The 25,342-nt window shown below is 38.0% G+C and overlaps 1 protein-coding gene and 1 long non-coding RNA gene across 2 annotated transcripts in view; one reads left to right on the top strand and one right to left on the bottom strand.

The window, feature by feature from the left end:
- The window catches only part of LOC139033648 (uncharacterized), a 31,318-nt gene extending 19,852 nt beyond the window's left edge, over window positions 1-11,466 (top strand). Inside the window, exons 2-3 of the long non-coding RNA XR_011486174.1 lie at window positions 5,396-5,498; window positions 7,184-11,466. This is a non-coding gene — a long non-coding RNA (uncharacterized lncRNA). The remainder of the gene's footprint in view (window positions 1-5,395; window positions 5,499-7,183) is intronic.
- The window catches only part of LOC110147418 (potassium channel subfamily T member 2), a 237,532-nt gene that overhangs the window by 122,885 nt on the left and 89,305 nt on the right, over window positions 1-25,342 (bottom strand). The window lies entirely within an intron of this gene.

Here is a 25,342-nt window from a genome sequence, read left to right as displayed (position 1 = left end):
ATGCTGGGCTGGAAGAAGCACAAGCTGGAATTAAGATTGCCGGGAGAAATATCAATAACCTCAGGTATGCAGATGACACCATCCTTATGGCAGAAAGTGAAGAAGAACTAAAGAGCCTCTTGATGAAAGTGAAAGAGGAGAGTGAAAAAGTTGGCTTAAAGCTCAACATTCAGAAAACAAAGATCAAGGCATCCGGTCCCATCACTTCATGGCAAATAAATGGGAAAAAGTGGAAACAGTGGTTGACTTTATTTTTTGGGGCTCCAAAATCACTGCAGATGGTGACTGCAGCCATGAAATTAAAGGACACTTAGTCCTTGAAAGGTAACTTATGACCAACCTAGATAGCATATTAAAAAGCAGAGACATTACTTTTTCAACAAAGGTCTCTCTAGTCAAGGCTATTTTTTTTCCAGTAGTCATGTATGGATGTGAGAGTTGCACTATTAAGAATCCTGAATGCAGAAGAACTGATGCTTTTGAACCGTGGTGTTGGAGAAGACTCTTGAGAGTCCCTTGGACTGCAAGGAGATCCAACCAGTCCATCCTAAAGGAGATCAGTCCTGGATGTTCATTGGAGGGACTGATGTTGAAGCTGAAACTCCAATACTTTGGCCACCTGATGAAGAGCTGACTTATTTGAAAAGACCCTGATGCTGGAAAAGATTGAGGGCAGGATGAGAAGGGGACGACAGAGGATGAGATGCTTGGATGGCATCACCGACTCGATGGACATCGGTTTGGTTGGACTCCAGGAGTTGGTGATGGACAGGAAGGCCTGGCTTGCGGTGGATGGGGTCGCAAAGAGTCAGACACGACTAAGCGACTGAACTGAACTGATATATATGCATATATGTGCATGTACATATATGTGTATTTAAATATATATGTAAATACATAGTGATATGTATATATATATATGGTGATTGGTGGGGAGAGAGCAAATTAGCCAAGATGGTGTGTTCAGGCTCCCTTGCCACACATTTTATAAATAATGGCTATACAACAGCTGAGATCGTTTAAAGCAGTGTGCATACCTTCAGGAGGTACTGGCTTGGTCAGGAGCTACCTTGTGCTGTAGGGATATGTGAGCTCCACCTAGAAAGCAGTGGCATTACTGCTGTGTCACTGGCTGTGTCCACTGGGTCAGCCATGAGACGAGAGAATATAGTGTGTCTACTGCGACGGCTGCTGCAGTGGCAGGAGAGGATTCTGTTGTGGCCACCGTGCCAGTCAGGAGAGAGGTTGTGTTGCGTTAGGTTATGCTACGGCTGCTGCTATGGGTGCTGCATCATCCAGGAGATAATAAACGTGTCTTGCAGTTCTGCAATTCCTTGAGATTTCTCCCAGCCTCTTAGCTCATGCCTTGCCTACCCAGAGTTCAACACACAGTGTGTTCAGTGAGATATAGCGCGATAACTGGCTCTGTGAGCAGGATCAGCAATACATGATTTTAAATAGATATATGTAAAGTAATGAGAAAAGATTATAGGGTGCTAGTAACTCATCAGTTTTCTTTCATTCTGGGTAACATAATGCTGATGCCCATCAATAACTGCATTCATGATTTTGTTACTCCTTGGTAATCACACCTTGCCAGTAACTGGAAACACACAATCTTGCGGCTTTCAGGGGAAAACAAATTAGAAGTGAGCCCAAGAATTCAAGTTTTTCTTCAGTTTGAAAACTCACGTCCTGATGTGCAATGCTCATTTTCAAGACCTTCTCTCTGTACTTCCTCATTGTGTTTAAAATAATTAAATTCAAGTAATCTCAATTTAATTTAAACCTGAGCATGGGAAGCAAAAGATAAACAAAGCTAGGAGACGATTTAGCTTTGGGCATAAAGTTACACTTTGGGGGTGGCAAGTGGTAAAGAACCTGCCTGGAATGCAGGAGACCTGGGTTCCATCCCGGGTGGGAAGATATCCTGGAGAAGGAAATGGCAACCCACTCCAGTATTCTTGCCTGGAAAATTCCATGAACAGAGAAGCCTGGCAGGCTATAGTCCATGGCATCACAAAGAGTTGGACATGACTTAATGACTATAAAGGGTATAAAGATATATATATACACATATATATATATACACACACACATATATATGTATATATGCACACCCATAAGATGTTATAAATATACATATTATATATACACACCCATAAAATATTAATATATATATGTGCATATATGCAAGCACATATTATTAAAATATAAAGCTGTTTTTCACAGAATGAATTAGAAGCTTATAGGTAGAACAACCCCACTACAAACCTAACAACCTCCTAATCAAATCTCCCATCAACTACAATGTGTAAATCCTCTTTTCTTTTTCTGTATTCTTATAAGAGGAAAGAAGGCACCGTGTAACTTCTAATTCAGATTGGACTCTTGCACCAGTCATTTTAAAACCTTGAAGGAAACTATAATGATGCTCCCACAGCCCAGGATTGCTATGAATGGGTGGCATGATCAAGTAGCAAACCCCAGTTTGAGGAGAAATGTATTTGTTTTGGGGGAGGGAATCATTGGATCTCAAATAGCTTGGTCATGTGCAACGGATGCTAATTGTTAGTATGAAATTGGAAACTACATGGACACCTGCACATGCAGTGAAAGTAGCACCTTTAGTTTTATTTAATTCTTTGCACCAGTGACATTAGATTTGAGATCAGTCCTCCAAGCAGCCTCTTCCATTCCGCACCTCAAAGAAAGAAGTCCCAGGTCAGTAATGGACACAGTTCACTGAGGACACAAACTCCTTTAGGATTTCTTTTATTGCTTAATATTCTTTCTTAAGTAACATGAAAAGTGAAAGTGTTAATTGTTCAGTCATGTCTGACTCATTGTGACCCCATGGACTGTTGTCTGTCAGGTTCCTCTATCCATAGGATTCTCCAGGCAAGAATACTGGAGTGGGTAACCATTTCTTTCTCTAGGGGTTCTTCCTGACCCAGGAATTGAACTCAGGTCTCCTACATTGCAGGTAGGTTCTTTACCATGTGACCCACCAGGGAAGTTGCATTTGAGTAACATACATGACTTTTAATAGAAAAATCATAGAGGTTGAATACTATTAAAGACATGGTTGCACAAACTGGCAAAAGAGGGAGAAAACAGTTGCAAATAGAATTTCACTCAATAAATACTACAATAAAACAACTGTGTTTTCTAGGGAAACTGACTTCATACCCACAATCGTTTGTTGGTATGTTCTTTTGTTTGTGCCTTTTGTTTACTTTAGCATAATGGCTAAGACGGATAAAAGCACAGACATTGGGATCAAATGATATGCATTTGACTACCAGATTTCCTAACTTTTATTCTCTATAAAATGCGGATATTACTTCCATTAACATGGTTGTTATAAAAGTTAAAGAGATACTTTCTATGTGAGACAAACAACTAGACAATGGCAAATAACTTTTTTTCTGGAATGTTGATAGTTAAAAGAAATGTTCCTAAAACAAATATTTATGGAAGTAAAACAAAAACTGTGGACACTGATGTCAATTTGATGTAGTTGATTCCCCCAAGATGACACCAGAAAGTGTCACTTATGGCAGAAAGTGAAGTAAAACTAAAGATCCTCTTGATGAAGTGAAAGAAGAGTGAAAAAGTTGGCTTAAAACTCAACATTCAGAAAACTAAGATCATGGCATCTGGTCCCATCACTTCATGGCAAATAGATGGGGAAACAGTGGAAACAGTGGCAGACTTTATTTTGGGGGGCTCCAAAATCACTGCAGATGGTGACTGCAGCCATGAAATTAAAAGACACTTACTCCTTGGAAGAAAAGTTATGACCAACCTAGACAGCATATTAAAAAGCAGAGACATTACTTTGCCAACAAAGGTCTGTTTAGTCAAAGCTATGGTTTTTCCAGTAGTCATGTATGGATGTGAGAGTTGGACTATAAAGAAAGCTGAGCACCAAAGAACTGATGCTTTTGAAGTGTGGTGTTGGAGAAGACTCTTGAGAGCCCTTTGGACTGCAAGGAGATCCAACCAGTCAATCCTAGAGGAAATCAGTCCTGAATATTCATTGGAAGGCCTGAGGCTGAAGCTGAAACTCCAATACTTTGGCCATCTAATGGGAAGAACTGACTCATTTGAAAAGACCCTGATGCTGGGAAAGACTGAAGGCAGGGAGAGAAGGGGATGACAGAGGATGAGATGGTTGTATGGCATTACCAACTCAATGGACATGAGTTTGAGTAAACTCCAGGAGTTGGTGTCCTGGAGTTGACAGGGAGGCCTGGCATGCTGTGGTCCATGGGATCACAAAGATTCAGACACGACTGAGTGACTGAACTGAACTGAACTGAACTGAAGATTCCTCCAAGAAGCATTTGCTTAGGAAAAATAAGGATATAAAGCACTCAATTTTATTTATAAACTTTATTAATAAATAAACTTTTTATAAATAAACTTTATTTAATACCTTCACTGTTTACTCCAGAAAACCTCTCCAGATCAACTTACTGGGGACAATATACATCATTATTCACAAGACTTGCATAGTCTTATTACTCTTTCAAAACTGTCACTTTGTTGTTTCCACCAGTTCAAAGGGACTTATCACGAATTTTGATCATTTGAAACCCCTTTCACTGTAAAGATCCCTCTTACACTTATTCTGAACTATAATAAAGATCTTAATACTAACATCATCCTATGAAATATGGCTAATGTTTAATCCCTAGCTTCAGGGAGTTTAAGTAAACTTAGTTTTGCTTTATCTACAAACGTCTGGTGACATTTCAATTATTTAAACAACAGTATAGAAGGAATTATCTTACACCTGCAGATTTATAACATAATTATGTTTACTCAAACATAGAGAATGTGGGTCTAGATCATTATTATTAACAACTGTATGGTGTTCTTCTATGTGGTTCTCTATATTAATGATCCACCATTTTCTCACAATTCACTTACGGAATTGTGTAACTTTAAGTTTTGTTGGTTGATTATGAAAAAAATACAGGAAAACAATCATGCATTTTTCTAATAAATAATAAATATATCATCCATGTTTTTACTAAAGAACATAAAATGTAAATATAAAATTAATTCAAACTTATGTAGATGACAAATAATGTAGCAGTGATCTAAAAACCTGTTTATTATCTTATCATTTTAACAGGCAAATAACTTCTCTGAGAGAATTTTCCCAATACTTTTTTTTTCCTAAAACTGTCCAAGAAGATAGACAATGGTATAGTTTAAAATGTGAAAATGCCATATTAGAGAAACATTTCCTGTCAATTATTTTTTTGTTGATTTTGTCAGAAAAAGTATCCAAAATTTGGAAGCAGGAAAAAAGTTTCAAGATGTTCTTTTAATAAACTGCTCACCTTGACTTTACATTTCTTGTGCATTTCTTCAACAGGGAAGGAGCAGACCTTAGTGAATAGAGCTGTGTCAAGTAGTTAAGCAACAAATCTCCACCCAACAAAAGAGAAAACACCAAGTGTTCCACAGAACTTCTAGAGGTGAGACTACTAACCCAGACATCTTATTTTAGCATTGCTTAGACACACCTAGCTTCTTCAATACTCTACCAGTTTGAAATTAGTGCTGTATCCCTCATTAATTAATGTGTTGAGTACAAGTTTTGACATTTCAGTTCATATTTGTATAAAGGACATGTTTTTTAACATTTTGGAAATTATACTCTAAAAGTTCCTTCTCGGATTAATAAGGGTTTCTTATAAATTACCAGCATAATTTAAGTTGTCCCAATTGCTTTGATAAGCAATTTGGTATTTATATTATAAAATAAACCAAAAATTACATAAAATTCCAATCTAAATCACATAGGCAATTTTGTGGAAATTGATAAGCTGATTCTATAGATGGTGAAAGATTAAACAAGACATTTTGTGAAAAAGAATAAATTTTGTGGAAATTGATAAGCTGATTCTATAGATGGTGAAAGATTAAACAAGACATTTTGTGAAAAAGAATAAAGAGTAGATATCCTCTCTACCTGACAGATATCAAGACCTAGTATCCCAAGGTAATTAAAAGATTCTAAGCATGGCACAGAGAAAGAAAAATTGATTAGGGGAATACGACAGTCGAGAAATTGACTCATGCATTTATTAAATATTACTATGAAACAAAAACATTATGAGAGATCAATAGGAAAAAGAGGAACTTTTAATTTTTTATTTTTTTTAAATAGGCATACAAGTAGAAAAAAAGAAATTGGACCTCTATCTCACATCATGTGGGCTTCCCTGGTGGTTCAATAGTAAAGAACCCAACTGCCAATTCAGGAGAAGTAGGTTCAATCCCTGGGTTGAGAAGATCCCTGGAGGAGGAAATGGCAACCCACTCCAGTATTCTTGCTTGGGAAATCCCATGGACAGAGGAGCCTGGTGGGCTACAGTCCACGGGGTCGCAAAGAGTCAGATATGACAAAGCGAGTAACACTTCCACTTTTGACCACTAATTTTTTAGTTTTTAAGCTATTGTTTTTTCTTTCCTGATTATAAAATTCACTAAAATAGTGTATTTCATATGCCACCATGGCTGATAGATATATTTGTAATTTATTAGATTAAAATTTATTTACAAAAGAAAAATTGGCTATTTCAGCTTCAACTAATTTAGTAAATAAATATCATTCCTACAAGACTGTATCATGATTAAGTACATATAACTGAATATTGTAGACATGAAAATTTAGCACCCAGATCCACCTCCTTCAACTTGAGCTGGATAATTGGGTCTACTTCCAGGGAGCTCAATCAGAGACACTGGCAATTACTTAATATAGATTGTCTCTGAGTTTAATGACAAGCCAGCTGGAGCAAAAAGCAAGCAAGTAACTATGATCACATTGGCAACATGCAGAAAACAGCAAATTGCTTTATCACAAAAGGAAAAAAAAACCAAAAACTTCAAAGTAATTCAGGATTTTGCTTTTGACAACATCATAAAACACACTCTGTAAACTCTCCCCAAATGAAATACCTTGAAAAGTTAAAAAAATAGTATTAAACATACACACCACACACCACTTTTTAATATGTATGTCTTAGCTAGCAGGAAAGTAAGGGACATCTTTTAGAAGCCAGAAAAGACAAGAAATTAAGAAATCAGAGAAATAAATGATCATTAATTCTGCAATCTTCCAATTTTTGATAATATGGAGTTTCTATTTTGACAGGAGACCTGGCAAAGAAATACTCCATGAAGAGTGCCACAGAAATACCCCACAGAAGTCCCCTAGAAAGAACCAGGGTCATTGAAAGACAATATACAGCATCACCACATGAACTGAGGGATGAATGCACTTGGCTACCTTGGCCATGGAAGAAATAAATTGACACTGAGACTTGTGATATTAGCATCTAGAGCTGCCATAACAAAACATCTGCATGACTTAAATTTATTTTCTCATAGTTCTGGAGGCTGGAAATTTAAGATCAAGGGGCCAGTGGGTTGATCTCTCCTTGGCTGGCAGATGGCAACTTCTGACTGTGTCCTTACAGGGTCCTTCCTCTGAGTTCAAGTACCATTGGTGTCTCTGTGTGATCAAATTTCCCCTTTTCATAAAGACAGCAGCCTGTTTCTGCTTTATTGACTATGCCAAAGCCTTTGACTGTGTGGATCACAATAAACTGTGGAAAATTCTCAAAGAGATGGGAATACCAGACCACCTGACCTGCCTCTTGAGAAACCTGTATGCAGGTCAGGAAGCAACAGTTAGAACTGGACATGGAACAACAGACTGGTTCCAAATAGGAAAAGGAGTACATCAAGGCTGTATATTGTCATCCTGCTTATTTAACTTCTATGCAGAGTACATCATGAGAAATGCTGGGCTGGATGAAGCACAAGCTGGAATCAAGATTGTCAGGAGAAATATCAGTAACCTCAGATATGCAGATGACACCACTCTTAAGGCAGAAAGTGAAGAAGAACTAAAAATCCTCTTGAAGAAAGTGAAAGAGGAGAGTGAAAAAGTTGTCTTAAAGCTCAACATTCAGAAAACTAAGATCATGGCATCCGGTCTCATCACCTCATGGCAAATAGATGGGGAAACAGTGGAAACAGTGGCAGACTTCATTTTGGGGGGGTTCCAAAATCACTGCAGATAGTGATTGCAGCCATGAAATTAAAAGACGCTTAGTCCTTGGAAGGAAAGTTATGACCAAACTAGACAGCATATTAAAAAGCAGAGACATTACTTTGCCAACAAATGTCCATCTAGTCAAGGCTATGGCTTTTCCAATAGTCATGTATGGATGTGAAAGCTGGACTATAAAGAAAGTTGAGCACTGAAGAATTGATGCTTTTGAACTGTGGTGTTGGAGAAGACTCTTGAGAGTCCTTTGGACTGCAAGGAGATCCAACCAGTCCATCCTAAAGGAGATCAGTCCTGAGTGTTCATTGGAAGGACTGATGTTGAAGCTGAAACTCCAACACTTTGGCCACCTCGTGCAAAGAGCTGACTCATTTGAAAAGACCCTGATGCTGGGAAAGATTGTAGGTGGGAGGAAAAAGGGATGGCATCACCTTGGATGGCATCACCAACTCAATGGACATGAGTTTGGGTAAACTCCAGGAGTTGGTGATGGACAGAGAGGCCTGGTGTGCTGTGGTCCATGGGGTTGCAAAGAGTTGGACACAACTGAGCGACTGAACTGAAGTGAACTGTTTAACTTAATTACTCCTTTAAATGTGCTGTCTCCAAATAGTTAACATTCTAAGGTACTGAGGATTAAGGTTTCAATAATCTGCCTGCAATGCTGGTGATCTGGGTTCAATTCCCTGGGTCAGGAAGATCCCCTGGAGAAGGGAATGGCAACTTACTCCAGTATTCTTGCCTGGGAAATCCCATGAACAGAGGAGCCTGGTGGGCTACAGTCCATGGGGTCACAAAGAGTCAGGTATGACTGAGTGACTAACACACCCACACACACAAATTTTGCAGGACACAATTTAGCTCAAAATATTTACAAAGCCTAAAACCACTGGCTTCAATTCCTCACATTTTGTTCTTTATTAAGCCTATTCCACTTCCAGACCAAATCTGCAATTGCCAAAGTCACCAATGACCTCTATGTGGCACAACGCAGAAATCAGGGATGAGGCCTCTGACATATCCTGCCAGCATTTGGCATAATCGAGCACTTTCTCATCCTTGAATCTATATTCTCTTAGATTTCCTCCCACTTTATATTTACTCCTGAGTATCCTTGGCTAGTTCATTCCCTTTTCTTCTTAAAATCTATCCTTTTGGAACTATACTCAAAGAGTAACGCATCTTTGTGCCCAAGTTTGCCAAATTTATATATCCTGCTCAGTCCTCTCTTCTGAACTCATACATTCGAATTCAACTGCCTACTCAACTTTTCTCAAATGGATGTCTCCAACTTTACATAATCAACACCTAAATCTCTGATTTTTTCCCCCTGAAATCTTTCCCCAATCTGAGCTGATATTAAATCCATCCTTCGGTGGCACAGACAAAAAGTCATATAATTATATCCCAATCAACTTCTCATTTGTGCACATATTAATATTATTTGCCTATTCTAAGGCATGACCTTTAATTAGCTATGACTGCAGAAACTGCCAGATTGAATCCCTTCGTTGAGTGATGTATAGACACAGAGGGAAGTATTGGAAAGGAAATAACCACCCACTTTTTTCTTCCCATCACCTTACTGTGTCTGAGAAAGAAGATACTCTGATCTACCTGCTCATTTTCCCTATGCTTACTCCCTCACTCTCCCAGTTAATCCCAATTATGCTATCCAGAGTTCTATAAAAATTCAAAATTAGTTTAAGAGAGAATAAAATACGTCATCGCACAGCTTCTTAAAGCCTCATTAAACCACAAGCTCCTCTAAAACAATACTAATCAGCTTTTGCTTATAACTGTTTGCCCAGTGCCTCGAATATAGTAGATGTTCACTCATACATATATATATATATATATATATATATAGACTTAAAAATTATTTGGCAGTAGTTGCCTCTGATACCACATTAGCATCTGAAGTTGACAACTACCAGCACGCAGAGGATGGCAATCTGTGACTGCTGCCATCTGGCCTCTATGCTAGGAAACAGAGACTCCCAAATAACCTTGTTCCAAAAGGAAGAACACATTTGTTAATTTGCAAATGCATTCTTCTGATTTGCCATGGATGATATGGACACTCTAGTATGCCATAACTCTGCTTTATTTCCTCAACCAGACTTCATTATCATACAAGTTAACAGGCTTTTAAATCTGTGGGTGCACTACTTTACAATAGAAAATACTCAGCTGGATCTTTACCAAAATGAACAACTCTTCAACTAAGATTTCCTTTGCCTTCCTTCTCAGCCTTGCTCTGCTTCTTTCAGGTCTCATTTTAGATGCCACCTGAACCTTCTACCACAATCTCTAAGTGACACACATGTATTTTTGCTTAGTGCACTCAATTGCTTTGACCATAGGACTTATTACCATGTATCAGAATGATCTTTGGAAAGGTTTTAAAACTTAGAGAGAGAGAGAAAAAAAAAAAAAAAAAACTAGTTCTATGGCATGGGGCACTGAACACAGCAATGTTAAAGAAAGAAAAAAGATAACTTAAAATATTTATATAATTAGAAATTGGGTACATTTACATTTTGAAACTGTATACCCTCCTTGAGAGAAGCAGAAACAGCTTAGCTTAGTGCTTTGCAAGAATAAAGAGCAAAAATAGACTGAAATAGACAGGAAGCTACCAAGTACCAGATGGAATGCATCATTAATAACATCAAACTCTAAGCCTCATGAAGAGTTGATCTGAGGGCATGTTTCTTGCTGTGTGTCCCTCTGAAGCTGCTAGTAATGGCTTTGCTTGGCTCTAAAATTGTGAGGGCAGGAGCTGTGTCTATTTTGCTCATTTTTTTTTTTTAATTGGAGGATAATTGCTTTACAATGTTGTGTTGGTTCCTACTGTACAACAACATGAGTCGGTCATAACTATATAAATGTGTGTGATTCGTCGCTCAGTCAGGTCCAACTCTTTGTGACCCTATGAACTGTAGCCCACCAGGCTCCTCTGTCCATGGGGATTCTCCAGACAAGAATACTGGAGTGGGTTGCTATGCCTTCCTCCAGGGGATCTTCCCGACCCAGAGATCGAACCCAGGTCTCCTGCATTGCAGGTGGATTCTTTACTGTCTGAGCCAGCAGGGAAGCCCAAGAATACTGGAGTGGGTAGCCTATCCCTTCTCCAGGGAATCTTCCAACCCAGGAATTGAACTGGGGTCTCTTGCATTGCAGGCGGATTCTTTACCAGCTGAGCTACCAGGGAAGTCCAGCTATATCTATCTATCTGTCTATCTGCTGTGTGTTCAACCACGCAGTCCTGTCCTACTCTCTGTGACTCCATGGGCTGTACCCCACTAAGCTTTCTGTCCATGGAATTTTTCCAGGCAAGAATACTGGAGTGGGCTGCCATTTCTTTCACTCCAGGGGATCTTCCAACCCAGGGATAGAACCTGCATCTCTTGCATCCCCTGAACTGGCAGGCAGATTCCTCACCACTAGCCCACCCAGAAGACCCATATGTATGTATGTTTATGTATACAATCCCCTCCCTCTTGGGCCTCCCTCCTGCTCCCCCCACCCAGGTCATCACAGAGCACCAAGTTGACCTCCCTGCACTATTTGGCAGCTTCCCACTAGCTCTCCATTTGACACAGGATAGTGTATGTAAATCACTCCTACTTTCTTAACTCATCCCGCCCTCTCCTTCCCCCGCTGTGTCCATGTGGCCATTCTCTATTTTGCATCTCCATTCCTTCCCTGCAAATAGGTTCATCAGTTACTTTGTTCATTTTGATTGTGTTCTCAGAACCCAACATAGTGCCAGGTACACATAATAGGTATACAATATAGTTGCTGAGGGTTGAATTAATTTTGCTATATAAAAGCTTGTTTTTTTCTTCATGATTATTTATATTCTTATCTGTCAAATCATATTCTCAACCTAAAATTTCTTCTGAAGATTCTTCTAATTTTCCACCATCTTTCCTTTATACATTCTGATGCTGGGGCTTATTTAAAATTTCCCAGTATCGCCTTCAACCTTCCTTCCTCTGCCCGCCAAAATAACCAGTAGTATTATTATTTATTCTCTGTGGCAGAGCACTACTGAGAATATATATATTTTTTCTTTCTAATACTTTCAGAATAAATTTTGAATTCTGCATAAATTACTCATAAAATGTGGCCAAAAAATGTGTACTATGTAAACACAGACATACATTTACTTAAACATTTCCATTTGTTTATTTTTGTTGGATGTGTTTCTTTTACATATTAATAAATCATTAAATCCAAAATTATCACTTTAGAAATTCTGCCAAAACATGCCTTTTAGAATTGTGAAACTATTCACTCATGAAATAAAGCATGTAAGATATCTCCCTGATGAATTCAGTCTAGATTTCAACCATCAGTTTGTTAAGAGGGAAAAAAATGAACAGAATTCATCTCAAAAAGCAAAGAAAGAAAGAAACAAAACCATAATAGATGACAGAATCCATTCCAAAACTTCATCCTCATAACTCATGCCTCTGATTTAGGAAAACTGACAAGAGTTTCAAAGTACTGAAACAACTGGGGAAAACTCTACATCCTGTTTTATCATCACTGCTAGTATTCCTGGAAAGGAGCTATCAAGATGGCTGTAAAGTACTTGCAACACTTTTTTAGATGAAGACAATTTTACCAGCATCCACAGCTATGGGGAAGACTACAGCACAGCCTCTTCAAGGATCCTGAGGTTGGTCACCAGAACTCAGAAGGCCATCACCTCGCATTCTAGTCCCTATTAAGAAGGCTTACGAAATACAAGGCTGCTAGGTTTCTATTAGAAGGCAGTCATATCACACCATAAAATACATAATTTCAGGAATACTAGTACCATGAAAACTTGCTTACCACTCTACTATTTATGAAATATATGTATTTCATTTTTACAGTCATAAAAGTTGAGCACACACTGACATTCCATTAACAGGAAAGGCATTCCTTTGGATTGGAAAAAAGTTGATGTGAAATTAAAGCCTGACTATAGACACATCTTGTAAAAATAAGTGAGAATCAATTATAATGGACTTTTTCCTCTTAATGATGGAATCATATTTTCCTTTATTTAAGGGGAAAAAAAGGGCCAATAATATGTGTAGTTTTCTCTAAAAACCAAAGAATATAAAATCTCCATAGTTATATTTAACCAGTATGTTTGCGAAGAAAGAATCTGTACTTGGCAATTTCATTTCAAACTGGCTTTCATTGTCTTCATGTATATATAAAAATTTACCATTCTTTTTTAATTAAACTTGCTTGTAAATGTACTTTGTGTTAATTCATATTAACAAAAGTTACAAATTAAAGTGAGAACATGAATTTTGCTGTCCTTAAAGGAGTTATAGGTCTTTAATACAAACAGTGGAAAACAGCACATATGCAACAAGTATAAATAATAGAGATTCCAGCGGTTTCTGATGAAGAACAGCTGTTCATGTGTGAAAATAATGTTATCATACAACTCAGTAAAATCTAAAGTAATGAAGTTACTAAAACTTTACATATTTATGCTCTGACAAAAAAAAATTGTGGATGACTGAAATGACTATATTGTTGTGTGTTGCATTGCTTAGGACTCTTCAGTTTTCAACAGAGAAAAGAGACCTACCCCAACTCTTTTAAATTAAAAAAGGAATTTAAACTCTTTCATAATAGAAAAGTGCCAGCCTTAGGTTGACCGCAGGAATGGCTTGAAGCGGGAGCTCATCAATTTCACCAAAACTTTATTTTTCTCCGTCTCTTAACTTCATTTCCCTCCATCTCTCAACTTCATTTCCCTTACTTAATCCTGAAACAGATTTTCCTTTATAGTAATGAGATGAACTCAACTGCTCCAGAAATTACATCTATTCATGTTAAATGCAGAAAGAAAAAAAAAAGCAAGACTTTACCAGAATTTCACTGATCACAGGCTGTCAATGGATCTGACTGTGCCATGCATCAATCCCTAAATTAAACACTGAGGTCAAGGGATGAAGTTCTCTGAAGCTGGCTTAGCCTTGGTCATATCTTTAAGTCTCAAATCTGCAGCTTGGTTAAGGTTAGGGTGCACTGAGATAAAAGAAAAGCTGGTTTTCCAGAGAGAAATCAAGATTCATTTTCAAAAATGAGCAACTGGATGCCAGTGGTATAAAAATAAAGAGGCAAAATAATGTATTATGATATAAAACATACAGTTAACATTAAAATCATATAAGATTTATTTTCAATGCTAAGCAAGATCTTCATGTTCCTATATCTTAAATATTATTAACATAAATGATATTGAACAATGACATTAGAATTGCATTAGGACATTTCTACATTGATGCTATTGGATTTAGAACTTTGGATATCAGCTTATTGAGGTAGTTCTAGCTATCAAAATTTCATTTTGCATACATCTCTCACTATAAGTAGACAGGAAAATTAAATTAGATCTAAAGTAGCATTAAACTGTCTCCTAGCTTAGAAAAATTGATTTAAATAAAATGTCAGGTTTCAATTTTTATGAATACAGGGAGTGTTTTTCTATATAATCTCCAGTTTTATATCTATTCTATAGATTGTTGTGACTGGAGCAGAAAAAGAGATGGAAAGTAATCAAGAAAAGGTGGCAGGGTTTTATAAATCATATCAAGGAGTTTGAACTTGGACTTTAAAGTAATGGTGAGCCATTTACACAGAAAATTGTTATGTCTGTGGTTTTTATAGGTCTAATCAGTATAGAGATTGCATTAAAAGGGTCAAGATTAAATGTGAGGAAACCCAGTAGTTCAGGGGGGAAAAAAAAAAAAAGATGTCAAGTAAATTTAAAAACAAACATTTGTTAGTACTAGAAGTAAGACAATTTGGTGATACATTGTATATCAAGGTCCCTGTGAAGAAAACAAGTCAAATTTGACTCCCAGATTTCTAGCCTAAGTATCTGATAGATATGGGTGTCATTTAACAGGAAAGCAAATATTAGACAAGTGTATTTTGGTGATTTTTTTTTTTTTTTTGGCTGGAAAATAGCTAGTGAACAGATTGAAAATGACTAAATCATTATTGTCGGTGTTTTCAAGTCACCTGTGGGTTTTCATGAAGCAGCAAAAAGTGCCCTGTCTTCTTATGCCAGCTACCATATTTCAAACAAGTGCCTTTTCCATGGTCTGTTTAGTGTCATGTATTTTGCATGTTTTGGTGTGCTTTCTGTTGGTGATTTCACTCTTCAAAGGAACCCAAAAGCTGCAATGCTCAGGTGCTGTCTGGGTTCCTAGATGACAGGCTGGGATATGACTTATGGAGAAATGTTTGTTAGATAAGCTTCATTCAGGAATAAGTTAAGAGTGTTATTGTTTGTGAGTTCAATGTTCCTTTACAAAAAGGAATTTCACTGATAGGTATGTGAGCCTGCTCTGGGAAAGGTCAAATTTAAATCTATATTGCAAGATGAAGCTATGGAAAAGCCAGAGAAAAGTGGGGATTCATGAGATGTGGACAATTCAAATGTTCAAACACACCTGGAAAAAGAAAGTGTTAGTTGCTCAGTCATGTCCAACTCTGCAACCCCATGGACTGTAGCCCACCAGGCTTCTCTGTCCATGGAATTCTCCAGGCAAGAATATTAGAATGGGTAGCCATTCCATCCTCCAGGGAATCATCCCAACCCAGGGATGGAACCTGGTTCTCCTGTCTTGCAGGTAGATATGTATCCAAATGATATATCGAGTTTATCCTTAAACAATGCAAAGGTTAGAAATCAGTCAAAAGTTCACTTATAACTTTACAGTCAGCTTTTTGTGTCCTTGGCTCAACCAACCACAGACCAGGTACTACTGTGATATTTACCATTAAAAAGGATCCACATACAAGTGGACACACTCAGTTCAATCCTGTGTTGTTCAAGGGTCAACTGTAGCACTTGATCTGATTCTTGCTCAGGACCTATGTTGTATTAATAGTTTTACTTGGTGAATATAATGTATGCTTGTCTATTCCTCAAATGTTACCAACACAAAGGCACTGACTGCCTTACACTTTTTTTTTTTTGCATTCCCCATGGTGTGTTGGTTCTACGTTATATAACTCAAAACTTCCTGTTAAAGAAACAAAAGGTCTTTTGTAATGACAAATTATCTTTTATTCATTTTAATGGGAATGGAAAAGGTGGACTTCATAGCATTTATGAGCCATTTATTAGCTTCAGTAATTTGCCTTTCATTATTAAAGTTTTACTACCACAAAGACTGAAAGTACACACATAGAAATCCATCACACAAAAATAACTTTAGTTAAAATTAACTGAAATGTGTTCAGAGAGATTCACAGGTAAATAATGACACTTCACTAGCAAAACAATGACTTAAAGATCAAGGATACTAATAGTCTAACAAATTTCCCCAAAATGAGGCCATTATCTTTACAGTTTCAAGTACTTTAAAAGCTGCTTGAATTTCTTTCATGAGGAAGAGTATTAATAGGAACCTATTATTCGGGTTATAAATCAGTGTGTGCCCTTCGAAAATAACATAAGTTTCCAGTATATGAAGGGTATATACTTAATAACTCAGAATCTTTCATTTAAATAAAATATAAAGCTTCAATTTTAAAAGTTTCAATTAGTTTAAATAATTGAATGTGAAACAAAGTTCCTGGTGCACATGAAAGAACATAATTAATATAAAGAAATATATTATACAAAGCCTCAAGCTGAATTCATTTCTCACTGTAATCTGCAGATGCTCAAATGATTTTTTAATTTGTTTATTTCAGCAGTTGCCACAAAAAAATCCAATTTGTAGGTCAAGAAACCTGTTTTTCCACTTAAGCATCTTTAACAATTACATAGCTCAATCACTTTATTCTAATTATATGGAAGGCAAATTAACAAATATGGGTGAAAGGAAATAGAAGGAAAAAACAATCCCAAATGACTAATATGAATGAGAGGAAAAAACTTCATCACAAACAAAAATTATGGTCTCCAAAATGCACTTAATCATTAATACAACTTTAATAAACACCTGCTAAATAGCTGAGAAAAGAAGATAAGCTAAAGACAAAGGAGAAAAGGAAAGATATACCCATATGAATGCATAGTTCCAAAGAAGAGCAAGGACAGATAAGAAAGCCTTCCTAAATGATCAGTGCAAAGAAATAGAGGAAAACAATAGAATGGAAAAGACTAGAGATCTCTTCAAGAAAATCAGAGATACCAAGGGAATATTTCATGCAAAGATGGGCACAATAAAGGACAGAAATGGTATGGACCTAACGAAACAGAAGATATGAAGGAGAGGTGGCAAGAATACACAGAAGAACTATACAAAAAAGATCTTTATGACCCAGATAAGCAGAATGATGTGATCACTCACCTATAGCCAGACATCCTGAAATGCAGTCAAGTGGGCCTTAGGAAGCATCACTGTGAACAAACCTAGCAGAGGTGATGGAATTCCACTTGAGCTATTTAAAATCCTAAGGGATGATGCTGTTAATGTGCTGCATTCACTATACCAGCAAATTTGGAAAACTCAGCAGTGGCCACAGGACTGAAAAGGTCAGTTTTCACTACAATCCCAAAGGAAGGAAAAGCCAAAGAATAGTCAAACTACCACACAATTGCACTCATCTAACATACTAGCATTGATTGCTGAAAAAGGCTTTCTTATCTCTCCTTTGGAACTCTGCATTCAAATGGGAATACCTTTCCTTTTCTCCTTTGCTTTTTGCTTCTCCTCTTTTCACAACTATTTGTAAGGCCTCCTCAGACAGCCATTTGCTTTTTTGTATTTCTTTTCCAGGCGGATGGTCGTGATCTCTGTCTCCTGTGCAATGTCATGAACCTCCGTTCATAGTTCATTGGGCACTCTGTCTATCAGATCTAGTCCCTTAAATCTATTTTTCACTTCCACTGTATAATCATGAGGGATTTGATTTAGGTCATACCTGAATGGTCTAGTGGTTTTCCCTACTTTCTTCAATTTAAGTCTGAATCTGGCAATGAGGAGCTCATGATCTGAGCCACAGTCAGCTCCCAGTCTTGTTTTTGCTGACTGTATAGAGCTTGTCCATCTTTGGCTGCAAATAATATAATCAATCTGATTTCGGTGTTGACCATCTGATGATGTCCATGTATAGAATCGTCTCTTGTGTTGTTGGAAGAGGGTGTTTGCTATGACCAGTGCGTTTTCCTGGCAGAACTCTTTTAGCCTTTGCCCTGCTTCATTCCGTACAACAAGGTCAAATTTGCCTGTTACTCCAGATGTTTCTAGACTTCCTACTTTTGCATTCCAGTCCCCTATAATGAAAAGGACATATTTTGGGGGTGTTAGTTCTAAAAGGTCCTGTAGGTCTTCATAGAACCATTCAACTTCAGCTTCTTCAGCATTATGGTTGGGGTATAGGCTTGGATTACCGTGATATTGAATAGTTTGCCTTGGAAATGAACAGAGATCATTCTGTCATTTTTGAGATTGCATCCAAGTACTGCATTTCAGATGCTTTTGTTGACCATGATGGCTACTCCATTTCTTCTAAGGGATTCCTGCCCACAGTAGCAGATATAATGGCCATCTGAGTTAAATTCACCCATTCCTGTCCATTTTAGTTCACTGATTCCTAGAATGTTGACATTCACTCTTGCCATCTCCTATTTGACCACTTCCAATTTGCCTTGATTCATGGACCTAACATTCCAGGTTCCTATGCAATATTGCTCTTTACAGCATCGGACCTTGCTTCTATCACCAGTCACATCCACAACTGAGTGTTGTTTTTGCTTTGGCTCCATCTCTTCATTCTTTCTGGAGTTATTTCTCCACTGATCTCCAGTAGCATATTGGGCACCTACCGACCTGGGAGTTCCTCTTTCAGTATCCTGTCATTTTGCCTTTTCATATTTAGTATCTCTTCAAGAAAATTAGAGATACCAAGGGAACATTCATGAAAAGCTGGGCTGGACAAAGGGCAAAATGGTATGGACCTGACAGAAGCAGAAGATATAAGAAGAGGTGGCAAGAATACACAGAAGAACTGTACAGAAAAGATCTTCATGACCCAGATAATCACGAAGGTGTGATCACTCACCTAGAGCCAGACATCCTGGAATGTGAAGTCAAGTGGGCCTTAGAAAGCATCACTACAAACAAAGCTAGTGGAGGTGATCGAATTCCAGTCAAGCTATTTCAAATCCTGAAAGGTGATGTTGTGAAAGTGCTGCACTCAATATGCCAGCAAATTTGGAAAACTCAGCAGTGGCCACAGGACTGGAAGATGTCAGCTTTCATTCCAATCCCAAAGAAAGGAAATGTCAAAGAATGCTCAAACTACCACAGAATTGCACTCATCTCACACGCTAGTAAAGTAATGCTCAAAATTCTCCAAGCCAGGCTTCAGCAATACGTGAACCGTGAACTTCCAGATGTTCAAATTGGTTTTAGAAAAGGCAGAGGAACCAGAGGTCAAATTGCCAACATCTGCTGGATCATTGAAAAAGCAAGAGAATTCCCAGGAAAACATCTATTTCTGCTTTACTGACTATGCCAAAGCCTTTGACTGTGTGGATCACAATAAACTGTGGAAAATTCTGAAAGAGATGGGAATACCAGACCACCTGACCTGTCTCTTGAGAAACCTATATGCAGGTCAGGAAGCAACAGTTAGAATTGGACATGGAACAACAGAATGGTTCCAAATAGGAAAGGGAATATGTCAAGGCTGTATATTGTCACCCTGCTTATGTAACTTCTATGCAGAGTACATCATGAGAAATGCTGGGCTGGAAGAAGCACAAGCTGGAATCAAGATTGTCAGGAGAAATATCAATAACCTCAGATATGCAGATGGCACCACCCTTATGGCAGAAAGTGAAGAGGAACTAAAAAGTCTCTTGATGAAAGTGAAAGAGGAGAGTGAAAAAAGTTGGCTTAAAGCTCAACATTCAGAAAACTAAGATCAAGGCATCTGGTCCCATCACTTCATGGCAAATAAATGGGAAAAAGTGGAAACAGTGTTTGAGTTCATTTTTCTGGGCTCCAAAATCACTGCAGATGATGACTGCAGCCATGAAATTAAAAGACACTTACTCCTTGGAAGAAAAGTTATGACCAACCTAGATAGCATATTAAAAAGCAGAGACATTACTTTGTCAACAAAGGTCTGTCTAGTCAAGGCTATGGTTTTTCCAGTAGTCATGTATGGATATGAGAGTTGGACTATAAAGAAAGTGAACACTAAAGAATTGATGCTTTTGAACTGTGGTGTTGGAGAAGACTCTTGAGAGTCCCTTGGATTGCAAGGAGATCCAACCAGTCCATCCTAAAGGAGATCAGTTCTGAGTGCTCATTGGAAGGACTGATGCTGAAGCTGAAACTCCAATACTTTGGCCACCTGATGTGAATAGCTGACTCATTTGAAAAGACCCCGATGCTGGGAAAGATTGAGGGCAAGAGGAGAAGGGGACGACTGAGGATGAGATGGTTGGATGGCATCACGAAGTAAATGGACATGAGTTTAGGGTAAACTCCAGGAGTTGGTGATGGACAGGGAGGCTTGGGGTTCTGAGGTCCATGGGTTCACAAAGAGTTGGACATGAATGAGAGACTGAACTGAACTGATGAATTTTTTGTGTATTTTTACATTAATGCTCGCCCCTTTATTGGGTATATGGTGTGCAATTATCTTCTCCCATCCTGTAGATGACTTTTCTGTTTTGTTGAATGCTTCCTTCACTGTCCCAAAGCTTTTCAAGTTGATGTAGTCTCATTTGTTTATTTTTGTTTCCTTTGTTTCCTTTCCAAAAATATATTCCAAAGTAAGATCAAATAGTGAATAACCTGTTTTCTTCTAGAAGTTTTATGTTTCAGGCCTTAATTTAAATCTTTAATCCATTTTAAATTTATTTTTGTAAAGAGTAAGTCCCTTACATATGGGCAAGTTCCAAGCTGAGTGCACGTTCATAAATCCAACATGTTTGTAAATACAACAAAGTTAGCCTAGATATCCAACTAACGTGATAGGCTACGTAGTCCTGTTCTGTAATAGGTTTATAATACTTCTCATGCAAATAATTCTTAAGAAACAAACACAAAAAATAAAGAAAATATTTTTAGTCTTACAGTGCAATGCCTTGAAAACTGCAGCAATACAGTAAAACAGCTGGCTATAGGGAGTGGCGTCGAGTGAATAGGCAAGAAATGTTACTGACTGGAAAAGGGAGAGAAGGTGGGAGATGGTCGAGCTGAAGGATCATCAGCAACAGGAGACCAGAGAGCAGGCTGCAGTTTCAGTCATATCTGATGCTGATGGCACCAGTTCTGGTTCCTTGCTGGATTCAGTTCTATATACCCTCTTGAAAAAATTAGCCAGGGATGTCTGGGTAGTAGCTTTTTTGCTCATCATAGATGACATGATAGCACAGATTGCTTTCTGAATGGCTGCGGCAACCTTCATGTACCGTTCTACATTCTACAGTCCTGTGCCTCAACAACTAACAGAGCCCCCTCAAATAAAGAAAATCCCCTTGCCATTTCCTGTGTTGTGAATCTCTTCAGTTCTTCAGCCACTTCTTTTCATTGTCTCTCTTAGTCCTTCCTCTGGGACTCCAATTCCATGAGATCTTCATTAGTAAGCTCCTTGTGTTGTAGAGCAAGGGGTTCATTGTAGTCATCCTCTTGCAGATCTACCTCCAGCTTCTTGTTGAGGGTCACTAAGTTGCTGAAGACCTCTTTGAACTCCTCATCCAACTTCTCAAATCCATAAAAATCATGAAAAATGTGCAGGTAATGGTTCTTCTAAACCCCATTGTTGGTGATGGCCTTAACCTCACACCAAGCAAAGTCAGTTTTTTTATGATCTTGTAGATGTTATAGTCCTTCCAAAACTGTCACAAGATTACTCCTGATTCACCACTAACCTTTACCGTCTGACAAAAAGTGTGGTGTAAATTTTTCGTGAAAGTTTCTACAGCTCCCTGGTCCATAGGGTGCATGAGTGAAGTAGTATTTGGTGGTAGAAGGACTACTTTTGGGCTTCCCAGGTGGCACTGAAAGTGAAAGTAAAAGTTGCTCAGTAGTATCTGACTCTTTGCGACCCCATGTACTATATAGTCCATGGAATTCTCCAGGCTAGAATACTGGAGTGGCTAGCAGTTCCTTTCTCCAGGGGAGCTTCTCAATCTAGGGATTGAACCCAGGTCTCCTGCATTGCAGGTGGATTCTTCACCATCTGAGCCACCAGAAAGCCAGGTGGCGCTAGCAGTAAAGAATCCACCTGCCAATGCAGGAGACACAAGAGATGTGGGTTCAATCCCTGGGTCGGGAAGATTCTCTGGAGAAGGAAATGGCAATCCACTCCAGTATTCTTCCCCAGAAAATCCCATAGACAGAGAAGCCTGGTAGACTGTAGTCCATGAGGTCATGAAGAACTGGACATGACTGAGCATACATACACATGTGCTACTTTAATGTTGGAATGAAAGTTGTCCACGAATAGGTGGTGGCCCAAAGCACTGTTGAGTGGCAAAAGAATGGGACATCCTTCTCCAAGCAATATTTCTCTACCTCTCGGGTAAAGTGATAGAAAAACCGGTCCTGGAAAATTGCCTGTATAGCCGAGGCTTTGGGGTTACTCTTCCACTAAACAGGAAGAGAGCTCTTGGTCATGTTTTTAAGGGCTCTTGGGTTAATATTAAACTAAGACTATAGTTTCATATCACCGGAAGCAGTACCACCAAATAACAGATTTAGCCTCTCCTTTGCTGCCTTATATCCTGGCATCAACTTTTTCTCCTTACTGATGTAACTTTAGTCTGGCAACATCTTCCAATACAGTCTTGTTTCATCTATATTAAAAGTCCACTTCGGTAAATATACACCTTCATCAATAATTTCTTGAAGTGTTCAGGAAAGTCCTGGCCAGCTACCGCATCTGCACTCGCTGCCTCATTGCTTACTTTTACATTACTGGCTCTAGTCTTGAACTGATAAATGCCATGGGTGGTGATAGTTGAGTCACTAAGTCATGTCTGACTCTTTGCAACCATATGAACTATACTCCGCCAGGCTCTTCTGCCCGTGGGATTCCCCCGGCAAGAATAATGGAACGGGTTGTCATTTCTTTCTCCAGGGGATCTTTCCGAACCAGGAACCGAACTCGTCTCCTGCTTGGCAGGCAGATTCTTTACCACTGAGCCACATTGGAAACCAGCCATAGCTGGCATTAAAAGATGTGCCCTTAGACTATTCTCTGTTTTTCTTTCTCAAGTCTTCATAAAGGCTTTTATCTTTTTCTTGAATCAACATTAAGCTGAGCAGTACTTGATGCTGACACTGATCCTGCATCCACACACTGAGAACACTTCCAATCTTCTCTGTCACTTTTCCATGCTTCTTTGATATTGTCGACATCACTGACACAACAGACTTCAAATATCTCATGATCTTGTCCTTGTTCTTTAGAATTGTGTTGACAGTTGAATGAATGAGCTTTATCTACCATCTTTTCACCTCACTCCACTCAATAATTTTCATTTTTATTTCCATTGTTATTGCTTGGCACTTCTTAGAAGTACCAATTACATCACCACTGGTTTTATGCTTGCTTCTGGACATTCCTGAACTTGAAACAAAGGTATTGTACTACTGTAATCTATACCATACTGTACAGTAAAGTACACAAAAGCAAAACCACTTGTAGAGGATGCATGCACATGACAATGTATGTCAGACATGTGAGCTAACTACTGTAACTGGACATGCAAAAACACATTATCATCTTTGAAAACTGGCACCTTGAAGATTTGGATGCAGAAGACTTACTGTATAGTGTGAGAAAGTAGTTCCGTTTGATTATTTCACTTGTAGCTGTCTAGTTTTCCCAGTACAATTTATTAAAGACACTGTCTTTTTTTTCATTGCATATTTCTGACTCCTTTGTTATGGGTCAGTTGAACATATAAGTGTGAGTTTATTTCTGGGCTCCCGACTCTGTTCCACTGATTTATGTGGCTGTTCTTGTGGCAGCATCACATTATTTTGATGACTGTAGCCTTGCAATATAGTTTGAAATCAGGGTGTGTGATACCTCCAGCTTTTTGTTGTTGTTGCTGTTGCTGTTGCTTTTCTTCTCAAGATTGCTTTGGTATTTGAGGTCAAATATGTTTTAAAAGAAATTTTAGAATTATTTGTCCTAGTTCTGGGGAAAACTTCATTGGTATTTTGATAGGGATTGTACTGAATCTGCAGAGTGCCTTTGGTAGTATAGTCATATTAACAATATTAATTCTTCCAATACATGATTACATATATCTTGCCATCTGTTTGTGTTGTCTTCAATTCTTTTCATCAGTTTCTCATAATTTCCCACGTACAGGTTTTTTACCTCCTTGGTTAAATTTATTTGTAGGTATTTTATTCTTTCTTGTGCAATTGCAGATGAGATTTTCTTAATTTTTAACTGATAGTTTATCATTAGAGCATATCAACAGATTTCTGTACATTAACTTTTTATCCTGAAAATTTACTAAATTCATTGATGAGCACTAATAATTTTTGGTGGAGTCTTTAGGATTTTCTATATATAGGATCATGTCATCTGCATAGTAACAATTTTCCTTTTTCTTTCCAATTTAGATTCCTTTTATTTTTATTTCTTGGCTGACTGCTGTGCTTAGGACTTCCAAAACTATATTGAGTAAAAGTGGTTGACAGTGAGCATCCATGTCTAGTTCCTGATCTTTGGAAAAAATGCTTTCAGCTCTTCACCATGGAGTATGATGTTAGCTGTGGACCTGTCAAATATGGCCTTTGTTTTGTTGAGGTATGCATCCTCTATGCCCACTTTATTAACAGATTTATCACAAATGGACACTGAATGTTGTCAAAAGTTTTTCTGCATCTATTAACATAATCATATAATTTTTATACTTCAGTTTGTTACTGTGGTATCTCATGTTGACTGATTCACAGATACTGAACTATTCTTACATCACTAAAGGAAGTCCCACTGGATGATAGCTTATGATCCTTTTAATGTATTGTTGAATTTGGTTTGCTAATATTTTGTTGAGGATTTTTGCATCTATGTCTATCAGAGATATCAAGTTATAAATTTCTATTCTGTGATATCTTTCTCTGATTTTGGTATTAGGATGGAGCTGGTCTTGCAGAATGAGTTTGGAAACCCTTCTTCCACTTCAATTTTCAGAACAATTTGAGAAGAATAGGTTTTAACCCTTGTTTAAATGTTCAGAAGAATTTACCTGTGAAGCTATCT

This window comes from Odocoileus virginianus, unplaced genomic scaffold (assembly GCF_023699985.2).
Source record: "Odocoileus virginianus isolate 20LAN1187 ecotype Illinois unplaced genomic scaffold, Ovbor_1.2 Unplaced_Scaffold_26, whole genome shotgun sequence".
Classification (NCBI taxonomy): Eukaryota; Metazoa; Chordata; class Mammalia; order Artiodactyla; family Cervidae; genus Odocoileus; species Odocoileus virginianus.
The sequence above is the reverse complement of the archived record's forward strand: the minus strand, read 5'-3'. Positions and strand labels throughout refer to the sequence as shown.